Source organism: Eubalaena glacialis, chromosome 3 (assembly GCF_028564815.1).
Source record: "Eubalaena glacialis isolate mEubGla1 chromosome 3, mEubGla1.1.hap2.+ XY, whole genome shotgun sequence".
Taxonomy (NCBI): domain Eukaryota; kingdom Metazoa; phylum Chordata; class Mammalia; order Artiodactyla; family Balaenidae; genus Eubalaena; species Eubalaena glacialis.
In genome coordinates this window covers 78,387,739-78,405,600 of record NC_083718.1, presented here as the reverse complement: position 1 = coordinate 78,405,600, position 17,862 = coordinate 78,387,739, and the positions used below count along the sequence as shown (strand labels likewise).

Here is a 17,862-nt window from a genome sequence, read left to right as displayed (position 1 = left end):
TCAAGCCAAAATTAACCTTGGATAAGAAGACCATGGTCTTTACCCTAGTTTTGAGCTTTCAATTTGTATATATATATTTATTGAGCCCATTAAATTAAGCCTAAAATACTATCAATCTTCTCGGTAACTGATCAGTTAACTAGAATTGTAAACAATCCAATTGTTCCTCACTTGGGGAATGAATAAACAAACTCTGGTGGGTCCACACATTGAATTCTACACAGCAATATAAAGAATAAACTGATACACACAACTATATGAATGAATCCTAAACCACAATACTAAGTGCCAGAAGCCAGATTCAAATTGATATATATATTTAAATTTGCATTTTAGGAAACTCTGGAAAAGTGAAAAGTTTAAGTTAAGAAACTATATTAGTGGCTGCCGGGAGCTTGGATTGAAGGAAGAATTAACAATAAAGTGGCATGAAGGAAATTCTTGTTATGATGGAATTGTTCTAATTATTCAGAGCGTGATCTTGCCTTTCTGTCCCTTATTTTTCTCATCAGGAGGGTAAAAAGAACACCGTCAAGCCTCTAGAGCTATTATAAGATTAAGTGACACAAAATAATTGCAAAACACCAGATGCCAAATATGCAATCAAGAAATACACTGTAAGGGAATTATATTCAATATCCTGTAATAAAACAAAATGAAAAGAATATGAAAAAGAATATATTTATATGTATAACTGAATCACTTTTCTGTACAGCAGAAATAATACATTATAATGTTACAAGGTTGTAAATCAACTATATTTCTATAAAATAAAAAAAATACACTGTAAAATCAGTGTTAGATATCTACTTTCTGCTGTTGTACCCTAAAGTAAATGAATTATTCTTCAGTGTTTGCCTAATGCAAGTCTTTGCCTGGAGCAACTTTCTCATAGGATCCACATATATGAGGACCAGGAAATATATCTGGAGAGCTACTGACCTGTTGGTACCTGAGTAAATAAGTGGAACCAGCTATTTCACATCAGACAGGGCTAGAATTACTTCCAACATATACTAGTGACTTCATGCAAATCACCAGAAGCTGCCTTATATGGTACACAAATTACCCAATTATGGCCCCTCCAGGAGACCAATTCTGAAAAAATATCATTGTTTTGGACTAAAGCAACTCCACCCTAAGGTAAGGGTTGGCAATTGAAGCATAGACTGGATTTCAGCTGGTCTGGCTCCCTCTTGGGTTTCTTTGAACAGGGCACAGCTTGTTCAACCTGTCATTCTTTTTTTTAGAATAAAAGACAATTTTATTTTAATACAACTCCATAGAAAAAGTGGGTACCATGGTCTAAATAAGACTCATTTGATATCAGAAGTATACATTATGTAAAACTTGGAATCTCAAGGAAACTAAACATTCTGCTGCCTTTTTGTTTACATAAGTTCACCTAGCAAATGTTCTTCCTTCACCATGAAGATAGGCAGCGGCTCAGTTCCAGTCAGTGTCTGGCTAATTTTGACTCAGTCAAAATAGAAGGAAACCTGGACATTGGCTACGGACTCTGTCCTGTTACATCATGAGATAAACTTGCAGTGAGTGTGAGCACGGCCATCTGCTTTGGAAGGCCTCAGCTTGGGCGTTAGCCCGCTAAAGCACCAATTCTGGTGGAGCATCAACCTGTTCATTCTTGACCAGAGTTATATCCTGTAAAGATCACACCCGAAGTATAAATTCAAATGTTGCTTGGGGCTTAGGTGTCCCTATCTGATTTGCAGGCCACAGACTATTTGCTTTTAAGCAACAAACCAATGAATTAGATTCCTAGGGAAGCATGCCTATAGGAAAAAACTTGATGCTTATTATTTTTTCCAAATTATAAAAGTTATAGATGCAAAATATGGCATTGAGATAGTGTAGAAAAGTATAAAAAAGAAGGTGAAAAGCACCCCTAACACCCCATTCCTAAGAATTAATAGCTACTATACATATTGCTGTATTTCAAACGTATGTATATATATTTATATATATATATATTTATATATATATACTTTAAAAATATATATATTTTTTTCTGTACTTAGATCTTAGCTCCATAAACATCAATATTAATGACATCCAGGTTTTTAGAAGAACAGCTCAAGTCAGGTTTCCATATATGATTCAGGATTGAATGGTTGTTCCTTGCTTTTCCTGGCCTTGGTGACCTTGAAGAAGAAAGAGGTAAAGATAAACAATGAGATGACCCTGATTATACATTTCTCCCTTCACTCACACTGTGTCACCTTGCTATGGGCTGCATCCCTTTTTCTCTTCCCATCTGAGGGGTTCTTCTCCCACTCTCACCTATCTTTTTTAGTGAATTCCTGTCTTTTGAGTCACCACCCCCAATTCTTGGCTGGGACCCTGAAATGAGATATGCACTCACACCCAGCATGAGTGCATGTGGACGGGCAGGAGTTGTTGGAGAACAAGAGAGAGGAAGGAGCAGGTGTACTCAATGCCAAGCGTTGAAGGGAAAGTTCTTACTGGAAAGAAAGGTGGAAGGAAGGGGCAAAAGTTATTCCTGGCGCCATGCTGTGAAGGAAGGATTGGGGTCTCTCACTGAGAGCCTGAGCACTGGCAAGATCGAAGAGCATGTGCATTTCTGAGTGCCTGATATGTCAGCCTTTGTATTTGATCTGTTTGCATTCCAGGGCAGGCATACCTTGGAGATATTAGGGGTTCAGTTCCAGACCACTGTGATAAAGTGAATATTGCAATAAAATGACACACAACTTTTTTGCTTTCCCAGTGTATATAAAAGCTATGTTTACACTATACTGTATCCGATTAAGTGTGCAAGAGCATTAATGTATATACCTTAATCAAAAAATACATTTTGCTAAAAACAGCTGACCATCATCTATCTCTCAGCCTTCATAGAATTGAAGAGTGTTAGGGCCTTACCCTGGGAATGTTGTGGCTGGTTTGACCTTCTATCCAGACCACTAAAACTTTTTCCATATCAACAATAAGGCTATTTTGCTTTCTTATCATTCATGTGTTCACTGGGATAACATTTTTAATTTCCTTTAAAAACTTTTCTTGTGCATTCACAACTTGTCTATTTGGTGCAAGAGGCCTAACTTTTGGCCTCTTTTTTTGCCTTCCTCACTAAGCTTAATCATGTCTAGTTTTTGATTTAACATGAGGGATATGTGACTCTTCCTTTCACTTGAACACTTAGAGGCATCTGTAGGTTATTAATTGGCCTAATTTCAATATTGTTTTGTCTCAGGGAATAGGGAGGCCCTACGAGAGGGACAGAGATGGGGGAATGGCCCATCAGTGGAGCAGTCAGGACACACATAACATTTATCAAAGAAATTCACCATCTTATATGGGTGTGTGGTTCATGGCTCCAAAACAATTTCAATAGTAACATCAAAGATCACAGACCTCTCAGGCTGGTGAGTGCTTGTCGGTGCTGATCTTCTGTGCGGGAATCTCTCCCACTTTGCCCTCTGCACCCTTGTTGCTGTGCTCTCCTCCGTGACTCCAAAGCTTCCCCCTCTGCCACCCCCCATCTCCACCAGTGAAGGGGCTTCCTAGTGTGTGGAAACTTTTCCTCCTTCACAGCTCCCTCCCAGAGGTGCAGGTCTTGTCCCTATTCTTTTTTCTCTGTTTTTCCTTTTTTCCTTTGCCCTACCAAGGTACGTGGGGAGTTTCTTGCCTTTTGGGAAGTCTGAGGGCTTCTGCCAGCGTTCAGTAGGTGTTCTGTAGGAGTTGTTCCACATGTAGATGTAGTTGTGGTGTATTTGTGGGGAGGAAGGTGATCTCCACATCTTACTTCTCCGCCATCTTGAAGGCACCCCCAAGAATTTTTAACTTCATTTATTGTGTTGTTCATCATTGTTTGTTTGCTCTTTAGTTCTTCTAAGTTCTTGTTAAACGTTTCTTATATTTTCTCCATTCTATTTCCAAGATTTTGGATCATCTTTACTATCATTACTCTGAATTCTTTTTCAGGTAGACTATTTCCTCTTCATTTGCTTGGTCTGGTGGGTTTTTACCTTACTCCTTCATCTGCTGCATATTTCTCTGTCTTCTCATTTTGCTTAACTTACTGTGTTTGGGGTCTCCTTTTCACAGGCTGCAGGTTCATAGTTCCCATTGTTTTTGTTCCCCAGTCAGTAAGTTTGGTTCAGTGACTTGTGTAGGCTTCCTGGTGGAGGGAACTGGTGCCTGTGTTCTGGTAGATGAGGCTGGATCTTGTCCTTCTGGTGGGCAGGACCACGTCCAGTGGTGTGTTTTGGGGTGTCTGTGACCTTATTATGATTTTAGTCAGACTCTCTGCTAATGGGTGGGTTTGTGTTCCTGTCTTGCTAGTTGTTTGGCATGGGGCGTCCAGCACTGGAGCTTGCTGGCTATTGGGTGGAGCTGGGTCTTAGAGTTGAGACGGTGATCCCTGGGAGAGCTCTTGCCAATTGATATTACGTGTGGCCAGGAGGTCTCTGGTGCTCCAATGTCCTGAACTTGGCTCTCCCACCTCAGAGGCTCAGGCCTGACACCAGGCCAGAGCAGCAAGACCCTGTCAGCCACATGACTCAGAAGAAAAGGGAGAAAAAAAGAAAGAAAAAATAATAATTTAAGAAAAATAAAATAAAAAAATAAAATAAAATAAAATGTAGTAAAAGAAAATTATTAAAATAAAAAATATAAATGTAAAAAAAAAGAAGAGAGCAACCAAGCCAATAAACAAATCCACCAATGATAAGAAGCTCTAAAAACTATACTAAGATAAACATAAAAATCAGAAACAAGTCAGTCGCAGACAGCAAATCCCAAGTCTACAGTTGCTCCCCAAATCCACCACCTCAATTTTAGGTTGATTTGTTGTCTATTCATGTATTCCACAGATTAAGGGTACCCCAAGTTGATTGTGGGGATTTAAGCCGCTGCTCCTGAGACTGCACAGAGAGATTTCCCTTTCTCTTCTTTGTTTGCACAGCTCCTGGGGTTCAGCTTTGGTTTTGGTCCCACCTCTGCATGTAGGTTGCCCTCAGGCTCTGTTCCCACCCAGACAGGATGGGGTTAAAGCAGCGGCTGATTAGGGGGCTCTGGCTCACTCATGCATGGGGGAGTAGTTATAATTGGAATGCAGGGCGAGCCTGCAGTGGCACAGGTCAGCGTGACGTTGCAACAGCCTGAGGCACACTGTGTGTTCTCCCCGGGAAGTTGTCCCTGGATTATGGGACCCTGGCAGTGGCAGGCTGCACAGGCTCCTGGGGGGGGGGGGTGTGGATAGTGACCTGTGCTTGCACACAGGATTCTTGGTGGCTGCAACAGCAGCATTAGCGTTTCATGCCCGTCTCTGCTGTCTGCGCTGATAGTTGCAGCTCACGCCCATCTCTGGAGCTTGTTTAGGTGGTGCTCTGACTTCTGTGGGAAGACAGGGAAGGAATCCTCTCACCTCACACACCCCAAAACAATGGTCTCTTGCCTCTTAGGCAGCTCCAGACTTTTTCCCAGACTCCCTCCCAGCTAGCTGTGGCACAGTAGCCCCCTTCAGGCTGTGTTCATGCAGCCAACCCCAGTCCTCTCCCTGGAGTCTGACCTCCGAAGCCCGAGCCTCAGCTCCCAGTCCCCGCCCTCCCTGGCGGGTGAGCAGACAAGCCTCTCAGGCTGGTGAGTGCTGCTCAACACCGATCCTCTGTGTGGGAATCTCTTCACTTTGCCCTCTGCACCCCTGTTGCTGCATTCTACTCGGTGGCTCTGAAGCTTCCCCCCCGGAATCCACCCCCTATATCCGCTAGTGAAGGGGCTTCCTAGTGTGTGGAAACTTTTCCTCCTTCACATCTCCCTCTCAGAGGTGCGGGTCCCATCCCTATTCTTTTGTCTCTGTTTTTCCTTTTTTCTTTTGCCCTACCCAGGTATGTGGGGATTTTCTTGTCTTTTGGGAAGTCTGAGGTCTTCTGCCAGCATTCAGTAGGTGTTCTGTAGGAGTTGTTCCACATGCACATGTATTTTTGATGTATTTGTGGGGAGGAAGGTGATCTCCATGTCTTACTCCTCTGCCATCTTCAAAGTCCACTCTATGAAAATACTTTGAAATGAATAATTTCTAAAGTCTCTCCAAGCTTATAGAGGAGAATAAACGATTCCTATTAATCAACATAAAATTATACATAATTACTTTCTGGACTACAAACAGCCTATTCACAATTGTTTTATGGGGCTGAGTTTGAAGCTTACGATCTTTGGGGTTTCACCAGGTTTTCTGATGATGTGCTGTGGGACACTGATCTGTTGGTCAGATTCAACATCACACACAAGGGAGGCACTATTTGTTTCCAGGAAACACCTGTGCCAATAATATTTTGATATCATAATTTTTTTTGGAGTGAATTTGTCCTTCAGCTATTTATTGAAAACTTTTACATAAAAGAACGCACTCTCCATAGCCACTGCAGTGTGAAACATCTATTGTTTTCCTTCTTGGGTCTCAAATTCAAACGGCTTCATTGCTTTCAGCACCATGATTGTCACAGGCCTTTCTGCAATGCTCTTGCCTGATGGATTCCTGCTGGGCCACCATCTTTTTCCACTCAGGCTGAAGGCAACAGAAGAAAGACTTCAGCTTGAGTAAAGAAGGTACTATTGAGGAAACATTATTTCATTCATGATATTAAACCTCCGAAAGCCAGCCAAGGTAGATGGAGTCAAAGAAGAGATATAGAGGGGTTAGGAAGAGATATGAGATCTAGAATTATCTAGATAGACAAGAGAGTTCATAGGCAAGATTTCATGTCCTACTTTCAGATGAGACCATATTACCAGCTTTGGAGGCAGACCCCCTGAACTGCATCCTTGCTTTTCTACTGTATGTGAAGAGCCCATCAGATCTCTGAGACATTGCTTACAAGGCAAAGGGGTGAATCTGGTCCTTCTATTGACTCCATTAGGACACAAGATGTCCTCATTCCTCCACCCAATACTGTCCTGAATATACATTTTACCCTGGTATAAAAGTAAGGGAGTTCAATTATCTGCACAAACCTTCCCAAATTTTTAGAGATGCTCCTGTGCTTGATAAAATGACAGATTAAGTTAGATGTGAGTAAAGGGAGTGACCTAGGTCTGAGATCCTACAAATGAGTTAAAAAGAGAATTAAAAAGAAGAATCAACTCTACTTTTATGAATTTACCCTTAGAAATAATGAACTAGCCGCTAAGATTTATATAAAAGAAGTATATCTTGTTATTTGTAATTCTAAAAAATTGAAATAATTTAAATATAAAAAACAGGGATTTGATTAAATTAAATATGTGATAGTCAGATGAGAGAATACTATATAAATATTAAAACTGTTTTAGAGGAATAGTATGATAAATTGATTCAAAAAAGGTAAAGGTCCCAAACAAAATATACAGTGTGTTTCTTATTAGATAAATAAACATTAAGTCACACACACAATCACACTAGAGAGATATTTACCAATATCAAATATGGTTTTTTCTAGGTGATAAGATTATAGGTAATTATTTTCTTTGTGCTTTTCCAAATTAACAGAGATAGGAGATCGGGGTGTTGTTTTAAAAGCAAATGTTACTTTTGAAAAGCAAGTTGCTGTCCAAACTCAAAGGGGAATAGAGAAAAACAGAGGCATATAAGGCCAAGTGTAGGACCTCCTGAGTGGAATCTCCAGTAGGACCTGGAGTGCAGGAAATGTCTATCCATTAGAGGACACTGATGGACCATGAAACAGACTCTATTTGAACCAATTCAGGAAAGTGTCAGCTTCACTTAGGTCTACTCCAAGATTTCTTCTCTTTGTACCACGTACCTATAGCTGGATAATGTATATTTCTATTACTGATGACTGGAAGGCACTGCTTACACCTGAATCTTGTCTCCCTGCCCAGAGAAAGTGGTTGCTCTAGACGAAAGGAAGAGAGTATGTATAATCAGTTTCCAGAGTTCATGCATCTATAAAATGATATGATACCTGCCTCACAGGGAATGACATTGCACGCTTGTGGTGAATTCTGTGGTGAGTCTCCCATATGTTGTCTGCTGCTCCTCTTTAGGAAAGGTAATCATTCTTACAGAAGCCAAGACCCTCTCCAGGGATCACTCTTGCCTGAAGAGGGCTACCTCATCTTAGTGCAGGTGCATAAATGTCTTCCTTCCTGTATCCAAATTATGACAACTCTGAAAGGTATTCCCATCTCCTGAGCTCCCTGTGGGATTTGCTGGGGTCTTTGCTGCAATGCATTGGAGCTGAAATTTTGCCTCTTTATCTATGTCATTCCCTTGCAGGTATTAATCCCGAGAACACTCTCACATATACTGCCTGAAAACAACTGTCTATTCCAGAGTTTTCTTCTTATAGAATCCACCCCGTAACAATGTGTTAAGATGCCCAGAGCCTGGCAGAGATTAGGAGCTCAATAGGTGTTTAATCTGATGAATCTCAAGCAATTTCCCTTTTTGTTACCCAGACATACCTTTCATATTATAGCCTTGCTCTCTTTACTTGCATGCTGTGTGATAAAGAACAGGGGGCTCCAATGTGGGACGTGACAAGGACAGTGACTGGAGGATGCTCTTACAAGGACTGAGGCCCCTCCACTTGCCCATCACACCTAATATGAGGAGAGACTTCGAGTGGGGCATGTTCATGACATCATTTCTGGGAGCTGCAGAAACAACAGGAATCACTTCAGCTTGACTTCTCTCTTTCACTAGCTTTGCTCCTTTTTTCCATTTGTATTTCTTATCAATGGGTTAAAAGTAAATAAATGCACATTCACCCAGAAGAGATAAACATAGGTAGCTGAGAAAAATGTAAATATTTCCTCTCGGGAATACAAGAAAATTATCTTGAGTCAAAACTTGCGCTGGGATCACACACACCTGCAGCTGCTTCAGCATATTGTAGCAGTAGGTAAATACCTTCAGAGATATAGGTACAGGAATATAATGATACACAGACATTCTGCCTCTGATATAGATGTTGTCAGACCAAATCCAGGAGAATGTATTGATCAGAAATCTACTGTAAGAAATAACAATGGAAAATTTTCAGGCTAGGAGAAAGAAATGTCACACAGAAACAGGAACTTACTGAAATAATGAAGAACACTTTAAAAGGCAAATACATGGGTAAATATGAAGAGTATTGACAGTTTAATACCACAACAATGATGAGGACAGTGATGGTGATAATGATGACACTGTATGTGATTATAACATGTAGAGATAAAATATATAATAATAATAATCATAATATTAGCACAAAAGATGGGGGGAGAGCATAAGTTAACTTTTACTGCATAATAAACCACCCCAAAGCTTAGTGGCTTAAAAAAACAAACATTACTATCTCTTATAATTCTGTAGATTGTCTGAGCAGTTCTTCCAATCTTGGCTGGCTCAGTGAAGCTGAATGAGCAGATGACTTCTCATACACACAAGTCTGGGACTTCAGCTGAGATGCTGGGAAGACTGTGATAACTGGAGCTTCACCCCTTGTGGTGTCTCATCACCTAAATGCTAAGCAAGGTTTGTTCACAGTAGGGCAGAATGGTTCCCAGAAACAAGAGAAGGCAAGCTCCAATGTACACATGGTTTTCACATCTGTTCTTCATGTTTCCTAATGCCCCATGGGCTAAAGCAAGTCACATGCCTACACCCAGATTCAGAGGTTAAGATATGGAATCTTCACCTCCTGATGAGTATCTGCATGATCACAATGCAAGGTGTGATAGCGTGTTTACAGCTTACCACAGCATCAATTCATCCAATTCCCCAAAACGTACCATTAAGAGTGTGAAAACCAAGCCACAAAGTGAGAGAATAGATACATTTCCATTTATTGACTGAGATAGTAGTGTACCCAGGGGGTTCATTTTTTGATACTTTATGTGTATATATAAAACAAAGTACTGGTATCCAGAATATAAATAACTCATCCACACATGTTTAAAAGGTAGACACACCACCAGATAAGTAGGCAAAAAAAAATGTATTGTCGCTTTGCTAAATAAGATATACAAATGGTCAATAACCATATAAACATAAACAACACTCAACCTCAAAAGTTATCAGAGAAATGCATATTAAAATACTCTTTAAAAAATGGCAAATTTTTTTAAGTAAACAAGATTTTTTTAAAAAAACTGTGAACTAAGTAGAATTCTCAAATTGCTACACCACTTCAGAAAATAGTTGGGCACTGTTTGCTAAAATTCAATATATACTAGCCTTACTATCCAGTAATTGCATTCACAGGTGTACAGCCAAGAGAAAGATTCACACACATACACAATATCATATATATACTTATATAATTGCATACATATGGGTATATTTAAATGAAAAGACATACTTAATATTCATAATATTTATAACGAACCTAAGTGATCATAGCAGCACTATTCATAATGGCCCCAAATAACAATCAACAGTAGACTCTCTCTCTCATATATATGTATAAAACTATATGTATAAAAGTAAAAGGTGAAATGTTATACAGAAATTAAAATAAACAAACTACTGCTACAAACTACATCATGGATGAAATTATACTAATGTCATTTGAAAAAAGAAAGACACAAAATAATTTGCACTGTAAAATTCCTTTTATATTCAAAAACAGGCAAAACTAGTCTCTGGTGTTAGAATTCAAGATAATGGCTATCTGTTAGTGTGAGTCTTAGAGGGAGCACAAAAGAGACTTCAGGGGTGCTAATAAAATTTACTGACCAAGATGGTATATCACCTTGCATTTACTTTTTGATAATTTATTGAGCTGTATTCTTAAGATCTGTGTACCTTCTATATTTGTGATATAATACGGTAAAAAGTAGTATATATATACACATATATACCAAAATGTATATATATATATATATATTTACATGTATAAGGTGTATATATATTTATATATAAATGTATATTTCACCTGGTAACTTAAATTATTTGAATAAAACTAAAGTATCCTCCCTGACAACACCTATTCACTAACCTTTCATTTCCAATCTATCACCAATTCTTAATACTTCTCAAATCTCTCTAAATTCAGTATATTTTCCTCCATTTCCATTTTATAAGCAAATCAAAGTTACTCTTATCTCTTCCAGACCTATGGTAATAGTTGTTCTCCCCAAAGTCAAACTGGCTACTCATTTTTTCCCAAATAGTATCCAGAAGTTTCACTATAAAATGAAATCTAGTAACACTTTATGGCCCAAAACCTTTTGATCAATCACATCTGATAAAAACAAAGAATTCTAATCATGTTCCACAGGCCTTACATTGTCTTCTCTCAAAGGGCATCATACCACCCTTCAGAGATTCTCTGTACTTCAGCCACACTGGTTTTCTTTCAAGCCCTCAAGCAAGTCAAACTCCTGCCACAAGCCTTTTTCACACTGTGTTTCCTCTGGCTGAAGATACTTTTCATTCCTGTTCATTTTCAGAGTTTAGCACAAAAGTCACTTCTCAAGAGAAGCCTCAGCTGACCAACTCCCACTCTAACTCCCGGCTCTTGTTAGGTTTCTTTAACAAACACATGCTCTGCAATGACCATCGTCCTTACAGTTGGAACTCTTACCTCAGCTTATTAATTCATTAATTTGTGGTCAAGAAAAAGATCTACCTCTCTCAGTAGAATGTAAGCTCTGTAAAACTTGGATTTGTTTTTAACTCCCTGTTTTATCACCAGAACCTAAAAGAGTTCCTGTCACCTATTAGATAACTCAAGGGATATTTACTGAATGGGTAAGTGGATGGATGGGTGGATGACCTGCTGGCCCCTCACCAGTGACACCACAGTGCAGCTGTATCATCTGCCTTGGGTGCCCTACGTCTATGGCCAAGTTATATTTCTTCATGAAAAGCCAACTTCTAGCCTTGGTTTTTAAAATACCATGTCTCAAGATGTCCTTTTCCAATTATTTGGTGGGGGGGTGAGGGGGTTGCGGTGGAGGGAACAGCATTCTCTGGGTTTTTTTTTTTTTTGTATTTAAGTATAATTTACAATGTCGTGTTAGTTTCAAGCATACAGGAAAGTGATTCAGTTTTATTTTTTTTTTCAGATTCTTTTTCCATTATAGGTTATTACAAGCTATTGAGTATAGTTTCCTCTGCTCTGCTCTGCTCTATGGCACATGAGGAGAGGTTGTGAGAAGAACCTTATACAGCAGTCTGTGTGCAGACATGCCTGGTTATGCAGAAGGAACCTTCAACAAAGGATGGAAGATGAACCCTACAGGAAACAAAACAAAAACTGGTTTCCTACCAGAATAGTTAGGGGTGGCATGGAGCACAAAATAAATTTGCTACATACAAAGTAGAACTAAGAATACTCCAGGATGGAATTTTTAAATAAAATAGGAACCTAACTGACTTCTTATATGGAGTACAGAGCTACCAGCTACCAGTCATTCATAACTTTCCAACCAGATTTTCTTACTGAAATCTTGTCCCATATTGGATCATTTTTACCTAGTCAGGATAATAAAATTCTAGGATCATTACAACAGCAAAAGGAGGAAAGATTGCAGTAGGAGAAATTTGGTGCTATCCTGGACAGAGAGGAATGTATTCTTCAGTTTAGAGAAAAAACAAAAGACATTCCTAAATATCTTCAGCCTATGTTCACCAACACTTCTAGATTCCTGGCTCACCCTCAGAAAAATCACAAAGCTTTGGGTTACTTGGGGCAATTACGTGTAGTTACTGCCACCTTGAGGCCATCTCTAAAACCTACATCTTCTAACTTCGCTGAGCAGAGGAAAATAACAATGCAAGACGCAATCAGTCCCTTCTGTAAAGTGCCTTAGAAACTAGACAACAATTTATATCAGTGTAGCATCATGTGCTTATATCATCATTTACATTCATCATTTACATCATTTACATTTATCTCCTCAGTGCATATTCTCTACCTGGGCTTTCTAAGCCCGGAATAGTGCAGATGAAAGCCAGAATAAATCACAGTTGTCAACTCACATGTCTCCTTATAGAATGATTTCAAAAGGAAGAATGGTTGAGAAGACTTGTTAAAATCTAAGTTTTACGTCAAAATATATTCAAGGTAAGTAACTTGGAAACTTCTATCCCAAAGAAAATAATCCAACTTTCTATTGTACCATTATACCAGCTAACCTAGATTCTAAGAAAGAAGTAAAACATGGTATAGTACAGGGAAATTTAAAGTAATTCAGTTTGTGTAAACTTGTAAGCTGATACCAAATCAATCATGGAGTTTATCTGAATGCATTTCTGCTATTAGTTATTTTAAACCGTATTTTCACTGGTGAATACAATAATAATTGACACCACGGTTGTATTTTTATTCTGGATATATCAATACATTTTGAAACTACAAAATTACACAATCCCTAAATTACTGTCATAACACTAAGAAGCAATAACTTGTCATATTTCAAACCCCTGGAGGAGTTATATCCCTGTTCCCAAAGTCATCCTGTTCTTTACTTTGTTAATTGGTGATCCCAAGACTAGAGTCCCAGAGTGAAGTGCTTACATCAATGTTTGGCTTTATAAGCCTGAGAAGCGGTCTGTCATTTGTCATGGCCGGGGAACAAGACTGGCCAAGTCGGTAAGCATTTCCTCCAATAACTTTCTATCACTTGCATGTCAATAATTCCTTTTTTTTTTTTTTCCTTCTGACACTCATGAGGTGATGGCTTAACCAATTTAAGAATACAGGAACATTTATTTAGGTGCATAAGAGCTTCTTTCTTTGGGCCAAAATTCTTAAGCCCCAATATGAAACTAAAAGGAAAGAAAATTCTGAATCCAAACACCACTACTCCAGTACTTTTAAATTATTTCCCTCATCTCAGTAAGTCAATATATATCAAGTAAAAAAAAATACTATGAAATTTAAGTTCTAATTCATTTTGCCCCCTTTGCTGAGTAAATCTTAGTAAATTATATATTTTAGTAACGAGACAGTCTCAAAATTAGACATTAGGGTGGAGAGTTCAGTGTTTTCAACAGTAAAGCATCTCATCACCAATTTTAGTGTAAAGTAATATCTGAGAAAATCTTGAGAGTAAAAAGAGGAAATCCTGAAATAAAGCAGAGTAAAGGAATTCTTGTTCTAGCAAGGATCATCAGAGAAACCCTCTTGGAGGATGGTCTGTCTCAGACGAAATGATCAAATAGGGGATGAAAATAGCAGAAAAGGCAGAGAGGTTGGAAAGTATGCCTTGTCCACTATTGTAAGGGTCAGAGAACAATAGCTATGATGAACCAGGAACTGCATCCATTCATATACTTTCCCTGTGCCGTGCTATGCAGATGAGATTAATGGCACCAGTTCTAGGTATGTACAGTAGGACAGAACTGAGCTACATCACCCCTGATGTTTTCATAGAGGTTCAGTCTCCTTTCCTGCTCCAGCACTGAGTCTCGTCTTTATTCTACTTAAAATAGGGAGATCATCACAGAGCCACTGATGCCTTTTCTGCCACCAGAATTATCCAAGGTTTACGGTATTAGTTTGGGAAAAAGAAAAAATAAAAGAAAATAAATTTGAGATGCAGATTGCAGAATGGGAGAGAAGAAAGACTATATGGGAGAAGCATTCAAGTTGGAAAGAAAAGAATTCCACCTTATAATTTAACTAAATTCCCACTTGGTGCAAGTGTTCCAACTTCCCTCTCATGCCTAACCTTTCTAACCCTAGCCCTCCTCAGATATACCTTTCACCCTAAATTTTGCACATAACTGCTTGTCACTGCATTTTGGTTTTTGTTTTCTGAATTCTTAACCTATCTTATTTCCTAACCACCGTAATGTTCTACTCCTGATTTTCAATTAAAATTTATTTTCCAGAAATATCCCTTTGCTCTCTCCTGGCAGTTCATTCACTTCACCATGTTCTGGACCCTGGCTAGACAGTTTCCACACTTTATCTCCTAACCAGCCTATAAGCACAGGTGATATTAAGAAATATTTAACAAACTGCATGGCACAAGGATTGACCAACTAGAACAAGTGTCCACTGTAAATGGCCAGTATAGTCATACAAGACAATGATCACTTCACTGACCTTATCTTCCACAATTTTCTCCCTCATTCCACTCCAGTCACACTGGCCTCCTCAGAGTTCCTCAAGCTTCCAGGAACACTCACAGTTCAAAGACATTTGTAACTGTTGGGTTTTTGCCTGCCTAAAAGATCTTTTTCTAGGTGTATTTGGTTTGTACTTATCACTTTCTATTCTATATGTTTTATTCATTTTATTCATGTCTCTACCCACTATAATGTACACTCCATAATGGTAAAGATCCTTTTCTATTTTGTTTCCTGTTTTATTTCCAGCATATGGAAGGGTGACTGGCACAGAGCCTGGGCTCAGTGATTATTTTTGTATAAATTAATTTACTAATTTAATCTACAGAACAGTGCCCTGATATAGATAATTTTATTATCTCCATCTTATAAAAAGGGAAATTGCAAATCAGAGAGACTGTATAATTTGTCCAAGACTACACAGACAGTCAGTGGCAGAGCCTGGATTAATCTCCATCTATTTGATTACAAAAGTCATGCTCTTTCTACTGTGCCATGCTGCCTTTAAGGAGAAAATGGTTCATGGTTGGTGTCCGGTCCAACGCAGATGTAGATGTGTGGATTTTGTGCCCTCTTAAGTTCCCTTCTGGCCAAAGAATTGTATTCCCCATGATGGATCTAAATCGCTCTCAACATGGCTTATATTTTTATGTTTGGATCTTGAGTTTCCAGGATATATACTAGGGCCTTAAGGAATTGCAAAATGGAAACAACAGTGTGGAAGAGGAGGGATTGGAGCTTAGGGAGGTTGATCCACAGGCACTCACCAACAATTAAAGGTAAAAGAGAGAGAGAAAAAGGCAATTATCTCAAGTTTCTAGTTTGGAAAATTGGGTGGTAAGCAAAAATAAGAAAGGAGGAATTCATTTACCATAGATGGAAAGGTATGCATGGGAGAAGTTTTGATACGTCTTTAGGACTTTAGAATTTTAAGGCCGAGGTATCTGAGTATCCAACTGGTTCATGGCCCAACTCATGTCCTTTCCCATGTAATGTGCTCCTCATTTTGATTACCTGTCCTATATCCCTGGTTATGAATTTTCCTGTTTCCCTCATCATGTCGTTAGCTCTGATTTAGCTTCATAACAACTTGGCTGAAATAAAGTGGCTTAAAATTCTGAGCAATGCAGACTGAAGTAGAGGGGAGAGCAAGGTGAGAAGAGTGGAGATGAAGCTGGGGTGCTGACTCAGTAGGAGGGCTTATTCTGCTGGAGGCATCAGCATTCCATGGAACTACATCCAAAGAGACAAGGCAAAACAGAGATTGGCTCAGGATATATCAGTAACTGGAACAATCCAATGTGGCAGGAAAGTGTCTGTAATTTAAACCAGCGGTTCCCAACCTTTTTGGCACCAGGGACCGGTTTCATGGAAGACAATTTTTCCCACGGGCGCGGGTGGGAGATAGTTTCAGGATGATTCAAACACATTACATTTATTATTCCGCGGCTGATCTGATGTGAGGCGGAACTCAGGCAGTCATGAGAGCGATGGGGAGTGGCTGTAAATACAGATAAAGCTTCACTTGCTCACCTGCTGCTCACTTCCTGCTGTGCAGCCGGGTTCCTAACAGGCCAGGGACCACTACCGGTCCCTAGCCCAGGGGTTGGGGACCCCTGATTTAAGCCTTATGGGAGCCCCATAAAAAAATATGAGACTCAAAGAAGTCCAGGCAACTGAGGCTTATATACCATCCTGAGCTAAGCAGAAGGGGGTAGGGGTCTGGGGCTTCAAAGGGGAGGAAGAAAATTCACAGGAAGATAAGAAGAACAGATGTTTGGTAAATAGATGTTTGCCCTACCATGCAGATAAGTCTTTCTGATGTAAAAAGCTACCTTTGGTAATAGCTCTCTTTCTGGTAGAGGCCCCCTACCTAAATTCTTTTAGGTAGGTTTAGGGAGATGTAAAAAGGTTTTCCTGAGTCTGCTGGTTCTTAATTGCCTTTAGCTCAAAATCCACATGTCAAAGTGCCATATTTGGGGGTGACATTGTGCTCCTCCTCATTCCTAACTCTTATTTAGACTCTTCAGTAGGTTTTGCATCATTTTCTCATGTGTCTCTTGGATTTGTTGCTTTAAGCGATTGCCCTCCAACTCTGGGATTTCTTTCCCCTGCCTATTCTGACTACTGGCCCTAACAATTATTGGCGCACATGGCCACCCTAGCCTCCTAAGGGAAGGGAGCTTGGGACTGGAAAGATGGATGTAAGAGGCAATAGGATCTAAGAAAAACATAACTATCTTCTCTACTTGAAGTTGCTAACATCTACTAGCTGTATACGTGCCAGATTCAACCTGTAATTTTTCCCTTATATCTCTTTCTGGAGGCTGTTGCTGGCACTTCTGATGTCTGATTGATGTGGCATTCCTTAATCAGATTACCAAAAGTTGGGTGTTGATTTTATTTTTGCAGAAAGCAGAACAGAAGGATCATATATTATATGACCTAAATGACAACACAGGAAGGATGGAAGTATTGGTGTTTGGAAAAGAGAACAAAATCCAGTGTAAAGAAGGGGATAAACTTCAACTTACATTCTTCAAGCTGTCAAAAGCTGGAGAAAAACTACAGTTGAAATCTGGAGTTCATAGTTTCATTAAGGTGAGAACTTCATGGAGGAAAGTCAACTCTCCAAAAGGATAATGTTTTCTGTTTGCTTTCAGCAAACTGGACAGGTGCTATTGAAGAGGATATGGTGTGGAAGACCCTGATATTTAGTACACTTACAGCTCACAGAACTTAGGAGCTTCCTTTTAGGAAATACACATCCCAGACACACAGTTAAGAAGACATGGACTTCATAAGGC

The 17,862-nt window shown here is 39.3% G+C and overlaps 1 pseudogene; it reads right to left on the bottom strand.

Moving 5' to 3' along the window:
- Window positions 1–1,605: 1,605 nt before the first annotated feature.
- On the bottom strand, window positions 1,606–16,114 carry LOC133087037 (interferon-inducible protein AIM2-like; annotated as a pseudogene).
- Window positions 16,115–17,862: the final 1,748 nt, after the last annotated feature.